Source organism: Microcebus murinus, chromosome 14 (genome assembly GCF_040939455.1).
Source record: "Microcebus murinus isolate Inina chromosome 14, M.murinus_Inina_mat1.0, whole genome shotgun sequence".
Classification (NCBI taxonomy): domain Eukaryota; kingdom Metazoa; phylum Chordata; class Mammalia; order Primates; family Cheirogaleidae; genus Microcebus; species Microcebus murinus.
In genome coordinates, this window is record NC_134117.1 from 81,822,942 (window position 1) to 81,842,671 (window position 19,730).

The 19,730-nt window shown below is 63.9% G+C and overlaps 6 pseudogenes; all 6 read left to right on the top strand.

Moving 5' to 3' along the window:
- The first annotated feature begins 568 nt into the window (after window positions 1-568).
- Window positions 569-687, top strand: LOC142876021 (uncharacterized; annotated as a pseudogene).
- Window positions 688-4,127: 3,440 nt separating this feature from the next.
- Window positions 4,128-4,247, top strand: LOC142876246 (uncharacterized; annotated as a pseudogene).
- A 3,444-nt stretch (window positions 4,248-7,691) lies between these two features.
- LOC142876183 (uncharacterized) lies at window positions 7,692-7,810 on the top strand (annotated as a pseudogene).
- A 3,457-nt stretch (window positions 7,811-11,267) lies between these two features.
- LOC142876289 (uncharacterized) lies at window positions 11,268-11,386 on the top strand (annotated as a pseudogene).
- A 3,472-nt stretch (window positions 11,387-14,858) lies between these two features.
- Window positions 14,859-14,978, top strand: LOC142876247 (uncharacterized; annotated as a pseudogene).
- Window positions 14,979-18,422: 3,444 nt separating this feature from the next.
- LOC142876184 (uncharacterized) lies at window positions 18,423-18,541 on the top strand (annotated as a pseudogene).
- The last annotated feature ends 1,189 nt before the right edge of the window (window positions 18,542-19,730 follow it).

The window sequence follows — 19,730 nt, forward strand, 5'->3', positions numbered from 1 at the left end:
CACAAACCACGCCACCCCACCCCACCCATGGGACACATCCCCAGAGAGAGACGCCCCATACACTGGCTCCCCTCCCCCTTGCGCTGTGCCCCAGCCCTGGCCCGGGGGAATAGGCGGCAGCCCACCCACAGGGCGAGGGGGGGCACAGCTGAAAGGGGTTGTGGGGGAGGGCGGCCCCTGGCTGGGGTCAAAGGGCGCGCGCGTGCGCAGTCAGCGTCAGCGGCGGCGACGCGCTGGGGGTGGGCAGCGGGTAGGTGAAGGAGGCCGGGCGAGGAGACGAGGGGGGCTGGGAGGGCTCCACCTTGGCGAGTCCAGCCGTGGAGGCGCATCTTGTGTGAGTGTGAGTGAGTGTGAGTGTGTGTGTGTGTGTATAGAGAGACAGCCCCCCGCCCCGCCCCGCCCATCACCCCCGTCCCTGGGAGCCCACGGGACCCGGCCGGCGAACTCAACAGGCCCGGCCCGGCGCGGGGCCTGGGGCGGGAGGCGGCGGCGGCGGCGGCGGCGGCGGCGGCGGGAAAGCGCAGAGAGGCTCGGCTTCTTGAGCGGGGCAGGGGCGCCCTCCGCCGCCGTCTAGGGCCACACCACCCTGAACGCCCCCGATCTCGTGTGGTCTCGGAAGCTAAGCAGGGTCGGGCCCGGTCAGTACTTGGATGGGAGACCGCCTGGGAATACCGGGGGCCACAGGCTGCTTCTTTTTTTTTTTTTTTTTTGCCTCTTGTTCTGTCCCCTTTCTGGGAGCGCGGCGGCGGCCCGGGGTGGGGGTGACCCCAACCCTCAGCGCCCGCCGCGCTGCCTGGCGCCCCAGCCCGCACCGTGGGGCCTCCTCTTGTCCCAAGCCGCGACACCGCCGCCACGCGGCAGCATGCGTGGCATCTGGACTGTCAGGTCTCAGACCAAAGGTCTGCTCTGTGGGAACCGACACGCTGGAGAAAACCTTGAGAGTCTGAGAGGGGAGGGAGTTCCAGAAGAAGGCCAGGATGTCATTTTGAGGGAGTATGTGACCAGAACTCGTCCCGTTGCTTTTGGGGGTTCTATGGGCTCCACGCAGGAATCTTTGGTGGTGGCACCTGATGTTGGGGGATCCGGAGTCACACCCAGACCTGCTCCACAGGCCTCCTTTTACTTTTCTCTTCGGATTCATGATTTTTAAAAAGTGTCTCTTACCTCTATGATTGCATTTTCTTTTCTCTCTCTTTTCAAGCAGATGATGGGAGTACAAGTATTCAGGTGACATGTGTTGCCCGTGCACCCCTCCCCCCTGTGTTCTCATTCATATACCTCTCATGTTGTTCCAGCGTATTGTGGGGGTACCAGTGTTAAGGTCGGGTACAGTTGCCCTCTCCAAGCCTCCCCCCTGGGGTCAGAGCTTCAAGTGCGCCCATCCCCCAGTCGGTGCGCACCCACCCCATTCCTAATGGATGTGGATGCCCATCGCCTCCCCCCACCCGCCCGACACCCACCCGATGAAGGTGATTCCTCTCCGTCCACTTAGGTGTCCATCCGTTCATACCAATTTGCTGGTGAGCGCGCTCACGTGGTGCTCGTGTGTCCATTCTTGGGATACCTGGCTTACTGGAACGGGTTCCAGCTCTGGCCAGGAGAACACGAGAGGCGCCCTCTCACCGCTGCTCCTCACAGCCGAATGGCACTCCGTGGTGTCAACGCGCCACATTTTATTAATGCACTCCTGGATGGATGGGCACTCGGGTCGCTTCCACGTCTTTGCGATTGTGAATTGTGCCCTAACTGTCACTCTACCCCTTACCCAGCCCGTCTCCTCTGCCCCTGCCTGACGCACTCCTCCCCGGCCAGGCCCGTCACTGTCCTGGGCCCCCGCCTGACCGGCTCCTCCCCGCCCGGCCTGTCACCGTCCTCTGCCCCTGCCTGACATGCTCCTTCCCGCCCGGCCTCTCACCGTCCTCGGCCCCTGCCTGACCGGCTCCTCCGTCGCCTGGGCCTTCCAAGGGCTTGGTGTGGAGGCTGCTTCCAGGAAGCCCTCCAGAAACCCGGCAGCAGGGTGGCCGCAGCAGTCTCCAGCAGCCTTCCCTAAGTCGAGTGCGGGGGACGTGCCCCCGCTGTGCCGCGGGGGGCCCAGCCTGGTGTCTTCCCTGATGCCCTGCGGCTGCCGGCTGGGGCTGCCGCTCCCCGCGAGGGGAGAGCCGCGGAGGTGGGGACCGCCTCCTGATGGGGACGTACGTACACGCAGCTCTCCACGTCGGATCCCGGGGCTCTCTGTCCTGCCCGAAGGCCCAGCGGGCCTGCGGGTCCTTAGAGTGGCAAAAACATCCGAAAGCTGAGACTGAGGGTCCGGTGGGTGTCTGCACTTTTGTGCTGGGCACCCCAGGGAGGCCCGGGGGCTGGCTGGACAACGTGGTCTGCTGGGCGGGGGGGGGGGGTTTGGAGGAGCAACTGATGCCCTTTGCACCTTGGGTAGCAAGAGTCTGAGGTGTCTCTGAGCCCTGTGCCATGTCCGGGGGGGGGCGCGGGGGGGGGAGGAGGAGGAGGAGGAGGAGGTGGGAAGGGCCGGGGCCTGCAGTCCTGTTCCCGGGGTGGCACGGCAAGTGGCTTCTTCCACAGGCTGCTTGGCCTGGGCTCCCTGTACCTGGGCCTTTGGGGGACTGGCCCTGTGCTTGCCAACACTTCCTGCAGGGACCCAGAGCTGGGAGGTGGCATCTCTCAGCCCTGGGTCGGGCAGAGCCCCAGCGGGCCATGCCCACAACCTCTCTCAGCACCGGTCCCCCAGAAGGCTCCTTTGGGACCAGGATTCTCTTGCGGTGACTCTTTAAGGTCTGGCCCCTGGATGGAGGGGCACCAGGAGTAGAGGAGCAGGAAGGGGAAGGGGGTGGCCATGCGAGGGGACACTTTGAGGCCAAGTCCCAGCTTCAGCCTGATCCTCCTGGGAACCCCGCTCTGAGACAAGGAGCCGGGCTTCGCATTCCCACAGCAGCCAGTCGTGGGCTGAGGACACCTGGGGCCTTGGGAACTCCCTGGCTTCTCCTTGGTTTAACATCTAGAGCTGCTTGTGAATCGGGCCGCCACACACACCCGAGTGCAGGTGTCTTCCGCACAGACTGCGGGCCTCGCTCTTCTGAACGCCGCTAGCTCGCCACCCACCCACGGGTGAACCTGGTCAGGGTGCTTTCTCTCGGGGGCAGACTCTTTTCCGGGCGGGCTACCGGTGTCTCTGTTTGCTCGTTTCTTTCTTCCATTTCGGGAAAGGCTTCCTTGCTGGGTGTGGAAATCTCCTATGCCTTCCCTCGCCTATTCTGTCAGCTTTCAAATTCTCTTTCAGTTGCCACCCTCACAGATGGATTAGGAAACTCTTTCCGGTGCACTCATTAGTGAAATGACCTCAATGAAGCTGGAATCCAATATCAAATGGCCGATTTTTAGCGAGTCCACACGCCAGGGTGGTCGGGGTCCAATGCAGCCCCGGCCAGGCCCAGGCCCCTTGGACCGGGCCACAGGAGGACACAGAGGAGGGTCCCGGCCCCCACGAAGCGGTGCCGGCGGTTCTCCAGGGGCTTGGGCGTTTTCCAGAGGTAGGAGATGGAGGGGACTGATTTCTTCAGCGCCCCACAAACCACGCCACCCCACCCCACCCATGGGACACATCCCCAGAGAGAGACGCCCCATACACTGGCTCCCCTCCCCCTTGCGCTGTGCCCCAGCCCTGGCCCGGGGGAATAGGCGGCAGCCCACCCACAGGGCGAGGGGGGGCACAGCTGAAAGGGGTTGTGGGGGAGGGCGGCCCCTGGCTGGGGTCAAAGGGCGCGCGCGTGCGCAGTCAGCGTCAGCGGCGGCGACGCGCTGGGGGTGGGCAGCGGGTAGGTGAAGGAGGCCGGGCGAGGAGACGAGGGGGGCTGGGAGGGCTCCACCTTGGCGAGTCCAGCCGTGGAGGCGCATCTTGTGTGAGTGTGAGTGAGTGTGAGTGTGTGTGTGTGTGTATAGAGAGACAGCCCCCCGCCCCGCCCCGCCCATCACCCCCGTCCCTGGGAGCCCACGGGACCCGGCCGGCGAGCTCAACAGGCCCGGCCCGGCGCGGGGCCTGGGGCGGGAGGCGGCGGCGGGGGGAAAGCGCAGAGAGGCTCGGCTTCTTGAGCGGGGCAGGGGCGCCCTCCGCCGCCGTCTAGGGCCACACCACCCTGAACGCCCCCCGATCTCGTCTGGTCTCGGAAGCTAAGCAGGGTCGGGCCCGGTCAGTACTTGGATGGGAGACCGCCTGGGAATACCGGGGGCCACAGGCTGCTTCTTTTTTTTTTTTTTTTTTTTGCCTCTTGTTCTGTCCCCTTTCTGGGAGCGCGGCGGCGGCCCGGGGTGGGGGTGACCCCAACCCTCAGCGCCCGCCGCGGTGCCTGGCGCCTCAGCCCGCACCGTGGGGCCTCCTCTTGTCCCAAGCCGCGACACCGCCGCCACGCGGCAGCATGCGTGGCATCTGGACTGTCAGGTCTCAGACCAAAGGTCTGCTCTGTGGGAACAGACACGCTGGAGAAAACCTTGAGAGTCTGAGAGGGGAGGGAGTTCCAGAAGAAGGCCAGGATGTCATTTTGAGGGAGTATGTGACCAGAACTCGTCCCGTTGCTTTTGGGGGTTCTATGGGCTCCACGCAGGAATCTTTGGTGGTGGCACCTGATGTTGGGGGATCCGGAGTCACACCCAGACCTGCTCCACAGGCCTCCTTTTACTTTTCTCTTCGGATTCATGATTTTTAAAAAGTGTCTCTTACCTCTATGATTGCATTTTCTTTTCTCTCTCTTTTCAAGCAGATGATGGGAGTACAAGTATTCAGGTGACATGTGTTGCCCGTGCACCCCTCCCCCCTGTGTTCTCATTCATATACCTCTCATGTTGTTCCAGCGTATTGTGGGGGTACCAGTGTTAAGGTCGGGTACAGTTGCCCTCTCCAAGCCTCCCCCCTGGGGTCAGAGCTTCAAGTGCGCCCATCCCCCAGTCGGTGCGCACCCACCCCATTCCTAATGGATGTGGATGCCCATCGCCTCCCCCCACCCGCCCGACACCCACCCGATGAAGGTGATTCCTCTCCGTCCACTTAGGTGTCCATCCGTTCGTACCAATTTGCTGGTGAGCGCGCTCACGTGGTGCTCGTGTGTCCATTCTTGGGATACCTGGCTTACTGGAACGGGTTCCAGCTCTGGCCAGGAGAACACGAGAGGCGCCCTCTCACCGCTGCTCCTCACAGCCGAATGGCACTCCGTGGTGTCCACGCGCCACATTTTATTAATGCACTCCTGGATGGATGGGCACTCGGGTCGCTTCCACGTCTTTGCGATTGTGAATTGTGCCCTAACTGTCACCCTACCCCTTACCCAGCCCGTCTCCTCTGCCCCTGCCTGACGCACTCCTCCCCGGCCAGGCCCGTCACTGTCCTGGGCCCCCGCCTGACCGGCTCCTCCCCGCCCGGCCTGTCACCGTCCTCTGCCCCTGCCTGACATGCTCCTTCCCGCCCGGCCTCTCACCGTCCTCGGCCCCTGCCTGACCGGCTCCTCCGTCGCCTGGGCCTTCCAAGGGCTTGGTGTGGAGGCTGCTTCCAGGAAGCCCTCCAGAAACCCGGCAGCAGGGTGGCCGCAGCAGTCTCCAGCAGCCTTCCCTAAGTCGAGTGCGGGGGACGTGCCCCCGCTGTGCCGCGGGGGGCCCAGCCTGGTGTCTTCCCTGATGCCCTGCGGCTGCCGGCTGGGGCTGCCGCTCCCCGCGAGGGGAGAGCCGCGGAGGTGGGGACCGCCTCCTGATGGGGACGTACGTACACGCAGCTCTCCACGTCGGATCCCGGGGCTCTCTGTCCTGCCCGAAGGCCCAGCGGGCCTGCGGGTCCTTAGAGTGGCAAAAACATCCGAAAGCTGAGACTGAGGGTCCGGTGGGTGTCTGCACTTTTGTGCTGGGCACCCCAGGGAGGCCCGGGGGCTGGCTGGACAACGTGGTCTGCTGGGCGGGGGGGGTTGGAGGAGCAACTGATGCCCTTCGCACCTTGGGTAGCAAGAGTCTGAGGTGTCTCTGAGCCCTGTGCCATGTCCGGGGGCGGGGCGCGGGGGGGGGAGGAGGAGGAGGAGGAGGAGGTGGGAAGGGCCGGGGCCTGCAGTCCTGTTCCCGGGGTGGCACGGCAAGTGGCTTCTTCCACAGGCTGCTTGGCCTGGGCTCCCTGCACCTGGGCCTTTGGGGGACTGGCCCTGTGCTTGCCAACACTTCCTGCAGGGACCCAGAGCTGGGAGGTGGCATCTCTCAGCCCTGGGTCGGGCAGAGCCCCAGCGGGCCATGCCCACAACCTCTCTCAGCACCGGTCCCCCAGAAGGCTCCTTTGGGACCAGGATTCTCTTGCGGTGACTCTTTAAGGTCTGGCCCCTGGATGGAGGGGCACCAGGAGTAGAGGAGCAGGAAGGGGAAGGGGGTGGCCATGCGAGGGGACACTTTGAGGCCAAGTCCCAGCTTCAGCCTGATCCTCCTGGGAACCCCGCTCTGAGACAAGGAGCCGGGCTTCGCATTCCCACAGCAGCCAGTCGTGGGCTGAGGACACCTGGGGCCTTGGGAACTCCCTGGCTTCTCCTTGGTTTAACATCTAGAGCTGCTTGTGAATCGGGCCGCCACACACACCCGAGTGCAGGTGTCTTCCGCACAGACTGCGGGCCTCGCTCTTCTGAACGCCGCTAGCTCGCCACCCACCCACGGGTGAACCTGGTCAGGGTGCTTTCTCTCGGGGGCAGACTCTTTTCCGGGCGGGCTACCGGTGTCTCTGTTTGCTCGTTTCTTTCTTCCATTTCGGGAAAGGCTTCCTTGCTGGGTGTGGAAATCTCCTATGCCTTCCCTCGCCTATTCTGTCAGCTTTCAAATTCTCTTTCAGTTGCCACCCTCACAGATGGATTAGGAAACTCTTTCCGGTGCACTCATTAGTGAAATGACCTCAATGAAGCTGGAATCCAATATCTAATGGCCGATTTTTAGCGAGTCCACACGCCAGGGTGGTCGGGGTCCAATGCAGCCCCGGCCAGGCCCAGGCCCCTTGGACCGGGCCACAGGAGGACACAGAGGAGGGTCCCGGCCCCCACGAAGCGGTGCCGGCGGTTCTCCACGGGCTTGGGCGTTTTCCAGAGGTAGGAGATGGAGGGGACTGATTTCTTCAGCGCCCCACAAACCACGCCACCCCACCCCACCCATGGGACACATCCCCAGAGAGAGACGCCCCATACACTGGCTCCCCTCCCCCTTGCGCTGTGCCCCAGCCCTGGCCCGGGGGAATAGGCGGCAGCCCACCCACAGGGCGAGGGGGGGCACAGCTGAAAGGGGTTGTGGGGGAGGGCGGCCCCTGGCTGGGGTCAAAGGGCGCGCGCGTGCGCAGTCAGCGTCAGCGGCGGCGACGCGCTGGGGGTGGGCAGCGGGTAGGTGAAGGAGGCCGGGCGAGGAGACGAGGGGGGCTGGGAGGGCTCCACCTTGGCGAGTCCAGCCGTGGAGGCGCATCTTGTGTGAGTGTGAGTGAGTGTGAGTGTGTGTGTGTGTGTATAGAGAGACAGCCCCCCGCCCCGCCCCGCCCATCACCCCCGTCCCTGGGAGCCCACGGGACCCGGCCGGCGAACTCAACAGGCCCGGCCTGGCGCGGGGCCTGGGGCGGGAGGCGGCGGCGGCGGCGGCGGGAAAGCGCAGAGAGGCTCGGCTTCTTGAGCGGGGCAGGGGCGCCCTCCGCCGCCGTCTAGGGCCACACCACCCTGAACGCCCCCGATCTCGTCTGGTCTCGGAAGCTAAGCAGGGTCGGGCCCGGTCAGTACTTGGATGGGAGACTGCCTGGGAATACCGGGGGCCACAGGCTGCTTCTTTTTTTTTTTTTTTTTTTTTGCCTCTTGTTCTGTCCCCTTTCTGGGAGCGCGGCGGCGGCCCGGGGTGGGGGTGACCCCAACCCTCAGCGCCCGCCGCGCTGCCTGGCGCCTCAGCCCGCACCGTGGGGCCTCCTCTTGTCCCAAGCCGCGACACCGCCGCCACGCGGCAGCATGCGTGGCATCTGCACTGTCAGGTCTCAGACCAAAGGTCTGCTCTGTGGGAACAGACACGCTGGAGAAAACCTTGAGAGTCTGAGAGGGGAGGGAGTTCCAGAAGAAGGCCAGGATGTCATTTTGAGGGAGTATGTGACCAGAACTCGTCCCGTTGCTTTTGGGGGTTCTATGGGCTCCACGCAGGAATCTTTGGTGGTGGCACCTGATGTTGGGGGATCCGGAGTCACACCCAGACCTGCTCCACAGGCCTCCTTTTACTTTTCTCTTCGGATTCATGATTTTTAAAAAGTGTCTCTTACCTCTATGATTGCATTTTCTTTTCTCTCTCTTTTCAAGCAGATGATGGGAGTACAAGTATTCAGGTGACATGTGTTGCCCGTGCACCCCTCCCCCCTGTGTTCTCATTCATATACCTCTCATGTTGTTCCAGCGTATTGTGGGGGTACCAGTGTTAAGGTCGGGTACAGTTGCCCTCTCCAAGCCTCCCCCCTGGGGTCAGAGCTTCAAGTGCGCCCATCCCCCAGTCGGTGCGCACCCACCCCATTCCTAATGGATGTAGATGCCCATCGCCTCCCCCCACCCGCCCGACACCCACCCGATGAAGGTGATTCCTCTCCGTCCACTTAGGTGTCCATCCGTTCGTACCAATTTGCTGGTGAGCGCGCTCACGTGGTGCTCGTGTGTCCATTCTTGGGATACCTGGCTTACTGGAACGGGTTCCAGCTCTGGCCAGGAGAACACGAGAGGCGCCCTCTCACCGCTGCTCCTCACAGCCGAATGGCACTCCGTGGTGTCCACGCGCCACATTTTATTAATGCACTCCTGGATGGATGGGCACTCGGGTCGCTTCCACGTCTTTGCGATTGTGAATTGTGCCCTAACTGTCACTCTACCCCTTACCCAGCCCGTCTCCTCTGCCCCTGCCTGACGCACTCCTCCCCGGCCAGGCCCGTCACTGTCCTGGGCCCCCGCCTGACCGGCTCCTCCCCGCCCGGCCTGTCACCGTCCTCTGCCCCTGCCTGACATGCTCCTTCCCGCCCGGCCTCTCACCGTCCTCGGCCCCTGCCTGACCGGCTCCTCCGTCGCCTGGGCCTTCCAAGGGCTTGGTGTGGAGGCTGCTTCCAGGAAGCCCTCCAGAAACCCGGCAGCAGGGTGGCCGCAGCAGTCTCCAGCAGCCTTCCCTAAGTCGAGTGCGGGGGACGTGCCCCCGCTGTGCCGCGGGGGGCCCAGCCTGGTGTCTTCCCTGATGCCCTGCGGCTGCCGGCTGGGGCTGCCGCTCCCCGCGAGGGGAGAGCCGCGGAGGTGGGGACCGCCTCCTGATGGGGACGTACGTACACGCAGCTCTCCACGTCGGATCCCGGGGCTCTCTGTCCTGCCCGAAGGCCCAGCGGGCCTGCGGGTCCTTAGAGTGGCAAAAACATCTGAAAGCTGAGACTGAGGGTCCGGTGGGTGTCTGCACTTTTGTGCTGGGCACCCCAGGGAGGCCCGGGGGCTGGCTGGACAACGTGGTCTGCTGGGCGGGGGGGGGTTGGAGGAGCAACTGATGCCCTTCGCACCTTGGGTAGCAAGAGTCTGAGGTGTCTCTGAGCCCTGTGCCATGTCCGGGGGGGGGCGCGGGGGGGGGAGGAGGAGGAGGAGGAGGAGGTGGGAAGGGCCGGGGCCTGCAGTCCTGTTCCCGGGGTGGCACGGCAAGTGGCTTCTTCCACAGGCTGCTTGGCCTGGGCTCCCTGCACCTGGGCCTTTGGGGGACTGGCCCTGTGCTTGCCAACACTTCCTGCAGGGACCCAGAGCTGGGAGGTGGCATCTCTCAGCCCTGGGTCGGGCAGAGCCCCAGCGGGCCATGCCCACAACCTCTCTCAGCACCGGTCCCCCAGAAGGCTCCTTTGGGACCAGGATTCTCTTGCGGTGACTCTTTAAGGTCTGGCCCCTGGATGGAGGGGCACCAGGAGTAGAGGAGCAGGAAGGGGAAGGGGGTGGCCATGCGAGGGGACACTTTGAGGCCAAGTCCCAGCTTCAGCCTGATCCTCCTGGGAACCCCGCTCTGAGACAAGGAGCCGGGCTTCGCATTCCCACAGCAGCCAGTCGTGGGCTGAGGACACCTGGGGCCTTGGGAACTCCCTGGCTTCTCCTTGGTTTAACATCTAGAGCTGCTTGTGAATCGGGCCGCCACACACACCCGAGTGCAGGTGTCTTCCGCACAGACTGCGGGCCTCGCTCTTCTGAACGCCGCTAGCTCGCCACCCACCCACGGGTGAACCTGGTCAGGGTGCTTTCTCTCGGGGGCAGACTCTTTTCCGGGCGGGCTACCGGTGTCTCTGTTTGCTCGTTTCTTTCTTCCATTTCGGGAAAGGCTTCCTTGCTGGGTGTGGAAATCTCCTATGCCTTCCCTCGCCTATTCTGTCAGCTTTCAAATTCTCTTTCAGTTGCCACCCTCACAGATGGATTAGGAAACTCTTTCCGGTGCACTCATTAGTGAAATGACCTCAATGAAGCTGGAATCCAATATCTAATGGCCGATTTTTAGCGAGTCCACACGCCAGGGTGGTCGGGGTCCAATGCAGCCCCGGCCAGGCCCAGGCCCCTTGGACCGGGCCACAGGAGGACACAGAGGAGGGTCCCGGCCCCCACGAAGCGGTGCCGGCGGTTCTCCACGGGCTTGGGCGTTTTCCAGAGGTAGGAGATGGAGGGGACTGATTTCTTCAGCGCCCCACAAACCACGCCACCCCACCCCACCCATGGGACACATCCCCAGAGAGAGACGCCCCATACACTGGCTCCCCTCCCCCTTGCGCTGTGCCCCAGCCCTGGCCCGGGGGAATAGGCGGCAGCCCACCCACAGGGCGAGGGGGGGCACAGCTGAAAGGGGTTGTGGGGGAGGGCGGCCCCTGGCTGGGGTCAAAGGGCGCGCGCGTGCGCAGTCAGCGTCAGCGGCGGCGACGCGCTGGGGGTGGGCAGCGGGTAGGTGAAGGAGGCCGGGCGAGGAGACGAGGGGGGCTGGGAGGGCTCCACCTTGGCGAGTCCAGCCGTGGAGGCGCATCTTGTGTGAGTGTGAGTGAGTGTGAGTGTGTGTGTGTGTGTATAGAGAGACAGCCCCCCGCCCCGCCCCGCCCATCACCCCCGTCCCTGGGAGCCCACGGGACCCGGCCGGCGAACTCAACAGGCCCGGCCCGGCGCGGGGCCTGGGGCGGGAGGCGGCGGCGGCGGCGGCGGCGGCGGCGGCGGGAAAGCGCAGAGAGGCTCGGCTTCTTGAGCGGGGCAGGGGCGCCCTCCGCCGCCGTCTAGGGCCACACCACCCTGAACGCCCCCGATCTCGTCTGGTCTCGGAAGCTAAGCAGGGTCGGGCCCGGTCAGTAGTTGGATGGGAGACTGCCTGGGAATACCGGGGGCCACAGGCTGCTTCTTTTTTTTTTTTTTTTTTTTTTTGCCTCTTGTTCTGTCCCCTTTCTGGGAGCGCGGCGGCGGCCCGGGGTGGGGGTGACCCCAACCCTCAGCGCCCGCCGCGCTGCCTGGCGCCTCAGCCCGCACCGTGGGGCCTCCTCTTGTCCCAAGCCGCGACACCGCCGCCACGCGGCAGCATGCGTGGCATCTGGACTGTCAGGTCTCAGACCAAAGGTCTGCTCTGTGGGAACAGACACGCTGGAGAAAACCTTGAGAGTCTGAGAGGGGAGGGAGTTCCAGAAGAAGGCCAGGATGTCATTTTGAGGGAGTATGTGACCAGAACTCGTCCCGTTGCTTTTGGGGGTTCTATGGGCTCCACGCAGGAATCTTTGGTGGTGGCACCTGATGTTGGGGGATCCGGAGTCACACCCAGACCTGCTCCACAGGCCTCCTTTTACTTTTCTCTTCGGATTCATGATTTTTAAAAAGTGTCTCTTACCTCTATGATTGCATTTTCTTTTCTCTCTCTTTTCAAGCAGATGATGGGAGTACAAGTATTCAGGTGACATGTGTTGCCCGTGCACCCCTCCCCCCTGTGTTCTCATTCATATACCTCTCATGTTGTTCCAGCGTATTGTGGGGGTACCAGTGTTAAGGTCGGGTACAGTTGCCCTCTCCAAGCCTCCCCCCTGGGGTCAGAGCTTCAAGTGCGCCCATCCCCCAGTCGGTGCGCACCCACCCCATTCCTAATGGATGTGGATGCCCATCGCCTCCCCCCACCCGCCCGACACCCACCCGATGAAGGTGATTCCTCTCCGTCCACTTAGGTGTCCATCCGTTCGTACCAATTTGCTGGTGTGCGCGCTCACGTGGTGCTCGTGTGTCCATTCTTGGGATACCTGGCTTACTGGAACGGGTTCCAGCTCTGGCCAGGAGAACACGAGAGGCGCCCTCTCACCGCTGCTCCTCACAGCCGAATGGCACTCCGTGGTGTCCACGCGCCACATTTTATTAATGCACTCCTGGATGGATGGGCACTCGGGTCGCTTCCACGTCTTTGCGATTGTGAATTGTGCCCTAACTGTCACTCTACCCCTTACCCAGCCCGTCTCCTCTGCCCCTGCCTGACGCACTCCTCCCCGGCCAGGCCCGTCACTGTCCTGGGCCCCCGCCTGACCGGCTCCTCCCCGCCCGGCCTGTCACCGTCCTCTGCCCCTGCCTGACATGCTCCTTCCCGCCCGGCCTCTCACCGTCCTCGGCCCCTGCCTGACCGGCTCCTCCGTCGCCTGGGCCTTCCAAGGGCTTGGTGTGGAGGCTGCTTCCAGGAAGCCCTCCAGAAACCCGGCAGCAGGGTGGCCGCAGCAGTCTCCAGCAGCCTTCCCTAAGTCGAGTGCGGGGGACGTGCCCTCGCTGTGCCGCGGGGGGCCCAGCCTGGTATCTTCCCTGAGGCCCTGCGGCTGCCGGCTGGGGCTGCCGCTCCCCGCGAGGGGAGAGCCGCGGAGGTGGGGACCGCCTCCTGATGGGGACGTACGTACACGCAGCTCTCCACGTCGGATCCCGGGGCTCTCTGTCCTGCCCGAAGGCCCAGCGGGCCTGCGGGTCCTTAGAGTGGCAAAAACATCCGAAAGCTGAGACTGAGGGTCCGGTGGGTGTCTGCACTTTTGTGCTGGGCACCCCAGGGAGGCCCGGGGGCTGGCTGGACAACGTGGTCTGCTGGGCGGGGGGGGGGTTTGGAGGAGCAACTGATGCCCTTTGCACCTTGGGTAGCAAGAGTCTGAGGTGTCTCTGAGCCCTGTGCCATGTCCGGGGGGGGCGCGGGGGGGGGAGGAGGAGGAGGAGGAGGAGGTGGGAAGGGCCGGGGCCTGCAGTCCTGTTCCCGGGGTGGCACGGCAAGTGGCTTCTTCCACAGGCTGCTTGGCCTGGGCTCCCTGCACCTGGGCCTTTGGGGGACTGGCCCTGTGCTTGCCAACACTTCCTGCAGGGACCCAGAGCTGGGAGGTGGCATCTCTCAGCCCTGGGTCGGGCAGAGCCCCAGCGGGCCATGCCCACAACCTCTCTCAGCACCGGTGCCCCAGAAGGCTCCTTTGGGACCAGGATTCTCTTGCGGTGACTCTTTAAGGTCTGGCCCCTGGATGGAGGGGCACCAGGAGTAGAGGAGCAGGAAGGGGAAGGGGGTGGCCATGCGAGGGGACACTTTGAGGCCAAGTCCCAGCTTCAGCCTGATCCTCCTGGGAACCCCGCTCTGAGACAAGGAGCCGGGCTTCGCATTCCCACAGCAGCCAGTCGTGGGCTGAGGACACCTGGGGCCTTGGGAACTCCCTGGCTTCTCCTTGGTTTAACATCTAGAGCTGCTTGTGAATCGGGCCGCCACACACACCCGAGTGCAGGTGTCTTCCGCACAGACTGCGGGCCTCGCTCTTCTGAACGCCGCTAGCTCGCCACCCACCCACGGGTGAACCTGGTCAGGGTGCTTTCTCTCGGGGGCAGACTCTTTTCCGGGCGGGCTACCGGTGTCTCTGTTTGCTCGTTTCTTTCTTCCATTTCGGGAAAGGCTTCCTTGCTGGGTGTGGAAATCTCCTATGCCTTCCCTCGCCTATTCTGTCAGCTTTCAAATTCTCTTTCAGTTGCCACCCTCACAGATGGATTAGGAAACTCTTTCCGGTGCACTCATTAGTGAAATGACCTCAATGAAGCTGGAATCCAATATCAAATGGCCGATTTTTAGCGAGTCCACACGCCAGGGTGGTCGGGGTCCAATGCAGCCCCGGCCAGGCCCAGGCCCCTTGGACCGGGCCACAGGAGGACACAGAGGAGGGTCCCGGCCCCCACGAAGCGGTGCCGGCGGTTCTCCAGGGGCTTGGGCGTTTTCCAGAGGTAGGAGATGGAGGGGACTGATTTCTTCAGCGCCCCACAAACCACGCCACCCCACCCCACCCATGGGACACATCCCCAGAGAGAGACGCCCCATACACTGGCTCCCCTCCCCCTTGCGCTGTGCCCCAGCCCTGGCCCGGGGGAATAGGCGGCAGCCCACCCACAGGGCGAGGGGGGGCACAGCTGAAAGGGGTTGTGGGGGAGGGCGGCCCCTGGCTGGGGTCAAAGGGCGCGCGCGTGCGCAGTCAGCGTCAGCGGCGGCGACGCGCTGGGGGTGGGCAGCGGGTAGGTGAAGGAGGCCGGGCGAGGAGACGAGGGGGGCTGGGAGGGCTCCACCTTGGCGAGTCCAGCCGTGGAGGCGCATCTTGTGTGAGTGTGAGTGAGTGTGAGTGTGTGTGTGTGTGTAGAGAGAGACAGCCCCCCGCCCCGCCCCGCCCATCACCCCCGTCCCTGGGAGCCCACGGGACCCGGCCGGCGAGCTCAACAGGCCCGGCCCGGCGCGGGGCCTGGGGCGGGAGGCGGCGGCGGCGGCGGCGGCGGCGGCGGCGGCGGCGGCGGGGGGAAAGCGCAGAGAGGCTCGGCTTCTTGAGCGGGGCAGGGGCGCCCTCCGCCGCCGTCTAGGGCCACACCACCCTGAACGCCCCCCGATCTCGTCTGGTCTCGGAAGCTAAGCAGGGTCGGGCCCGGTCAGTACTTGGATGGGAGACCGCCTGGGAATACCGGGGGCCACAGGCTGCTTCTTTTTTTTTTTTTTTTTTTTTGCCTCTTGTTCTGTCCCCTTTCTGGGAGCGCGGCGGCGGCCCGGGGTGGGGGTGACCCCAACCCTCAGCGCCCGCCGCGGTGCCTGGCGCCTCAGCCCGCACCGTGGGGCCTCCTCTTGTCCCAAGCCGCGACACCGCCGCCACGCGGCAGCATGCGTGGCATCTGGACTGTCAGGTCTCAGACCAAAGGTCTGCTCTGTGGGAACAGACACGCTGGAGAAAACCTTGAGAGTCTGAGAGGGGAGGGAGTTCCAGAAGAAGGCCAGGATGTCATTTTGAGGGAGTATGTGACCAGAACTCGTCCCGTTGCTTTTGGGGGTTCTATGGGCTCCACGCAGGAATCTTTGGTGGTGGCACCTGATGTTGGGGGATCCGGAGTCACACCCAGACCTGCTCCACAGGCCTCCTTTTACTTTTCTCTTCGGATTCATGATTTTTAAAAAGTGTCTCTTACCTCTATGATTGCATTTTCTTTTCTCTCTCTTTTCAAGCAGATGATGGGAGTACAAGTATTCAGGTGACATGTGTTGCCCGTGCACCCCTCCCCCCTGTGTTCTCATTCATATACCTCTCATGTTGTTCCAGCGTATTGTGGGGGTACCAGTGTTAAGGTCGGGTACAGTTGCCCTCTCCAAGCCTCCCCCCTGGGGTCAGAGCTTCAAGTGCGCCCATCCCCCAGTCGGTGCGCACCCACCCCATTCCTAATGGATGTGGATGCCCATCGCCTCCCCCCACCCGCCCGACACCCACCCGATGAAGGTGATTCCTCTCCGTCCACTTAGGTGTCCATCCGTTCGTACCAATTTGCTGGTGAGCGCGCTCACGTGGTGCTCGTGTGTCCATTCTTGGGATACCTGGCTTACTGGAACGGGTTCCAGCTCTGGCCAGGAGAACACGAGAGGCGCCCTCTCACCGCTGCTCCTCACAGCCGAATGGCACTCCGTGGTGTCCACGCGCCACATTTTATTAATGCACTCCTGGATGGATGGGCACTCGGGTCGCTTCCACGTCTTTGCGATTGTGAATTGTGCCCTAACTGTCACTCTACCCCTTACCCAGCCCGTCTCCTCTGCCCCTGCCTGACGCACTCCTCCCCGGCCAGGCCCGTCACTGTCCTGGGCCCCCGCCTGACCGGCTCCTCCCCGCCCGGCCTGTCACCGTCCTCTGCCCCTGCCTGACATGCTCCTTCCCGCCCGGCCTCTCACCGTCCTCGGCCCCTGCCTGACCGGCTCCTCCGTCGCCTGGGCCTTCCAAGGGCTTGGTGTGGAGGCTGCTTCCAGGAAGCCCTCCAGAAACCCGGCAGCAGGGTGGCCGCAGCAGTCTCCAGCAGCCTTCCCTAAGTCGAGTGCGGGGGACGTGCCCCCGCTGTGCCGCGGGGGGCCCAGCCTGGTGTCTTCCCTGATGCCCTGCGGCTGCGGGCTGGGGCTGCCGCTCCCCGCGAGGGGAGAGCCGCGGAGGTGGGGACCGCCTCCTGATGGGGACGTACGTACACGCAGCTCTCCACGTCGGATCCCGGGGCTCTCTGTCCTGCCCGAAGGCCCAGCGGGCCTGCGGGTCCTTAGAGTGGCAAAAACATCCGAAAGCTGAGACTGAGGGTCCGGTGGGTGTCTGCACTTTTGTGCTGGGCACCCCAGGGAGGCCCGGGGGCTGGCTGGACAACGTGGTCTGCTGGGCGGGGGGGGTTGGAGGAGCAACTGATGCCCTTCGCACCTTGGGTAGCAAGAGTCTGAGGTGTCTCTGAGCCCTGTGCCATGTCCGGGGGCGGGGCGCGGGGGGGGAGGAGGAGGAGGAGGAGGAGGTGGGAAGGGCCGGGGCCTGCAGTCCTGTTCCCGGGGTGGCACGGCAAGTGGCTTCTTCCACAGGCTGCTTGGCCTGGGCTCCCTGCACCTGGGCCTTTGGGGGACTGGCCCTGTGCTTGCCAACACTTCCTGCAGGGACCCAGAGCTGGGAGGTGGCATCTCTCAGCCCTGGGTCGGGCAGAGCCCCAGCGGGCCATGCCCACAACCTCTCTCAGCACCGGTCCCCCAGAAGGCTCCTTTGGGACCAGGATTCTCTTGCGGTGACTCTTTAAGGTCTGGCCCCTGGATGGAGGGGCACCAGGAGTAGAGGAGCAGGAAGGGGAAGGGGGTGGCCATGCGAGGGGACACTTTGAGGCCAAGTCCCAGCTTCAGCCTGATCCTCCTGGGAACCCCGCTCTGAGACAAGGAGCCGGGCTTCGCATTCCCACAGCAGCCAGTCGTGGGCTGAGGACACCTGGGGCCTTGGGAACTCCCTGGCTTCTCCTTGGTTTAACATCTAGAGCTGCTTGTGAATCGGGCCGCCACACACACCCGAGCGCAGGTGTCTTCCGCACAGACTGCGGGCCTCGCTCTTCTGAACGCCGCTAGCTCGCCACCCACCCACGGGTGAACCTGGTCAGGGTGCTTTCTCTCGGGGGCAGACTCTTTTCCGGGCGGGCTACCGGTGTCTCTGTTTGCTCGTTTCTTTCTTCCATTTCGGGAAAGGCTTCCTTGCTGGGTGTGGAAATCTCCTATGCCTTCCCTCGCCTATTCTGTCAGCTTTCAAATTCTCTTTCAGTTGCCACCCTCACAGATGGATTAGGAAACTCTTTCCGGTGCACTCATTAGTGAAATGACCTCAATGAAGCTGGAATCCAATATCTAATGGCCGATTTTTAGCGAGTCCACACGCCAGGGTGGTCGGGGTCCAATGCAGCCCCGGCCAGGCCCAGGCCCCTTGGACCGGGCCACAGGAGGACACAGAGGAGGGTCCCGGCCCCCACGAAGCGGTGCCGGCGGTTCTCCAGGGGCTTGGGCGTTTTCCAGAGGTAGGAGATGGAGGGGACTGATTTCTTCAGCGCCCCACAAACCACGCCACCCCACCCCACCCATGGGACACATCCCCAGAGAGAGACGCCCCATACACTGGCTCCCCTCCCCCTTGCGCTGTGCCCCAGCCCTGGCCCGGGGGAATAGGCGGCAGCCCACCCACAGGGCGAGGGGGGGCACAGCTGAAAGGGGTTGTGGGGGAGGGCGGCCCCTGGCTGGGGTCAAAGGGCGCGCGCGTGCGCAGTCAGCGTCAGCGGCGGCGACGCGCTGGGGGTGGGCAGCGGGTAGGTGAAGGAGGCCAGGCGAGGAGACGAGGGGGGCTGGGAGGGCTCCACCTTGGCGAGTCCAGCCGTGGAGGCGCATCTTGTGTGAGTGTGAGTGAGTGTGAGTGTGTGTGTGTGTGTATAGAGAGACAGCCCCCCGCCCCGCCCCGCCCATCACCCCCGTCCCTGGGAGCCCACGGGACCCGGCCGGCGAACTCAACAGGCCCGGCCTGGCGCGGGGCCTGGGGCGGGAGGCGGCGGCGGCGGCGGCGGGAAAGCGCAGAGAGGCTCGGCTTCTTGAGCGGGGCAGGGGCGCCCTCCGCCGCCGTCTAGGGCCACACCACCCTGAACGCCCCCGATCTCGTCTGGTCTCGGAAGCTAAGCAGGGTCGGGCCCGGTCAGTACTTGGATGGGAGACTGCCTGGGAATACCGGGGGCCACAGGCTGCTTCTTTTTTTTTTTTTTTTTTTTTTGCCTCTTGTTCTGTCCCCTTTCTGGGAGCGCGGCGGCGGCCCGGGGTGGGGGTGACCCCAACCCTCAGCGCCCGCCGCGCTGCCTGGCGCCTCAGCCCGCACCGTGGGGCCTCCTCTTGTCCCAAGCCGCGACACCGCCGCCACGCGGCAGCATGCGTGGCATCTGGACTGTCAGGTCTCAGACCAAAGGTCTGCTCTGTGGGAACAGACACGCTGGAGAAAACCTTGAGAGTCTGAGAGGGGAGGGAGTTCCAGAAGAAGGCCAGGATGTCATTTTGAGGGAGTATGTGACCAGAACTCGTCCCGTTGCTTTTGGGGGTTCTATGGGCTCCACGCAGGAATCTTTGGTGGTGGCACCTGATGTTGGGGGATCCGGAGTCACACCCAGACCTGCTCCACAGGCCTCCTTTTACTTTTCTCTTCGGATTCATGATTTTTAAAAAGTGTCTCTTACCTCTATGATTGCATTTTCTTTTCTCTCTCTTTTCAAGCAGATGATGGGAGTACAAGTATTCAGGTGACATGTGTTGCCCGTGCACCCCTCCCCCCTGTGTTCTCATTCATATACCTCTCATGTTGTTCCAGCGTATTGTGGGGGTACCAGTGTTAAGGTCGGGTACAGTTGCCCTCTCCAAGCCTCCCCCCTGGGGTCAGAGCTTCAAGTGCGCCCATCCCCCAGTCGGTGCGCACCCACCCCATTCCTAATGGATGTGGATGCCCATCGCCTCCCCCCACCCGCCCGACACCCACCCGATGAAGGTGATTCCTCTCCGTCCACTTAGGTGTCCATCCGTTCGTACCAATTTGCTGGTGAGCGCGCTCACGTGGTGCTCGTGTGTCCATTCTTGGGATACCTGGCTTACTGGAACGGGTTCCAGCTCTGGCCAGGAGAACACGAGAGGCGCCCTCTCACCGCTGCTCCTCACAGCCGAATGGCACTCCGTGGTGTCCACGCGCCACATTTTATTAATGCACTCCTGGATGGATGGGCACTCGGGTCGCTTCCACGTCTTTGCGATTGTGAATTGTGCCCTAACTGTCACTCTACCCCTTACCCAGCCCGTCTCCTCTGCCCCTGCCTGACGCACTCCTCCCCGGCCAGGCCCGTCACTGTCCTGGGCCCCCGCCTGACCGGCTCCTCCCCGCCCGGCCTGTCACCGTC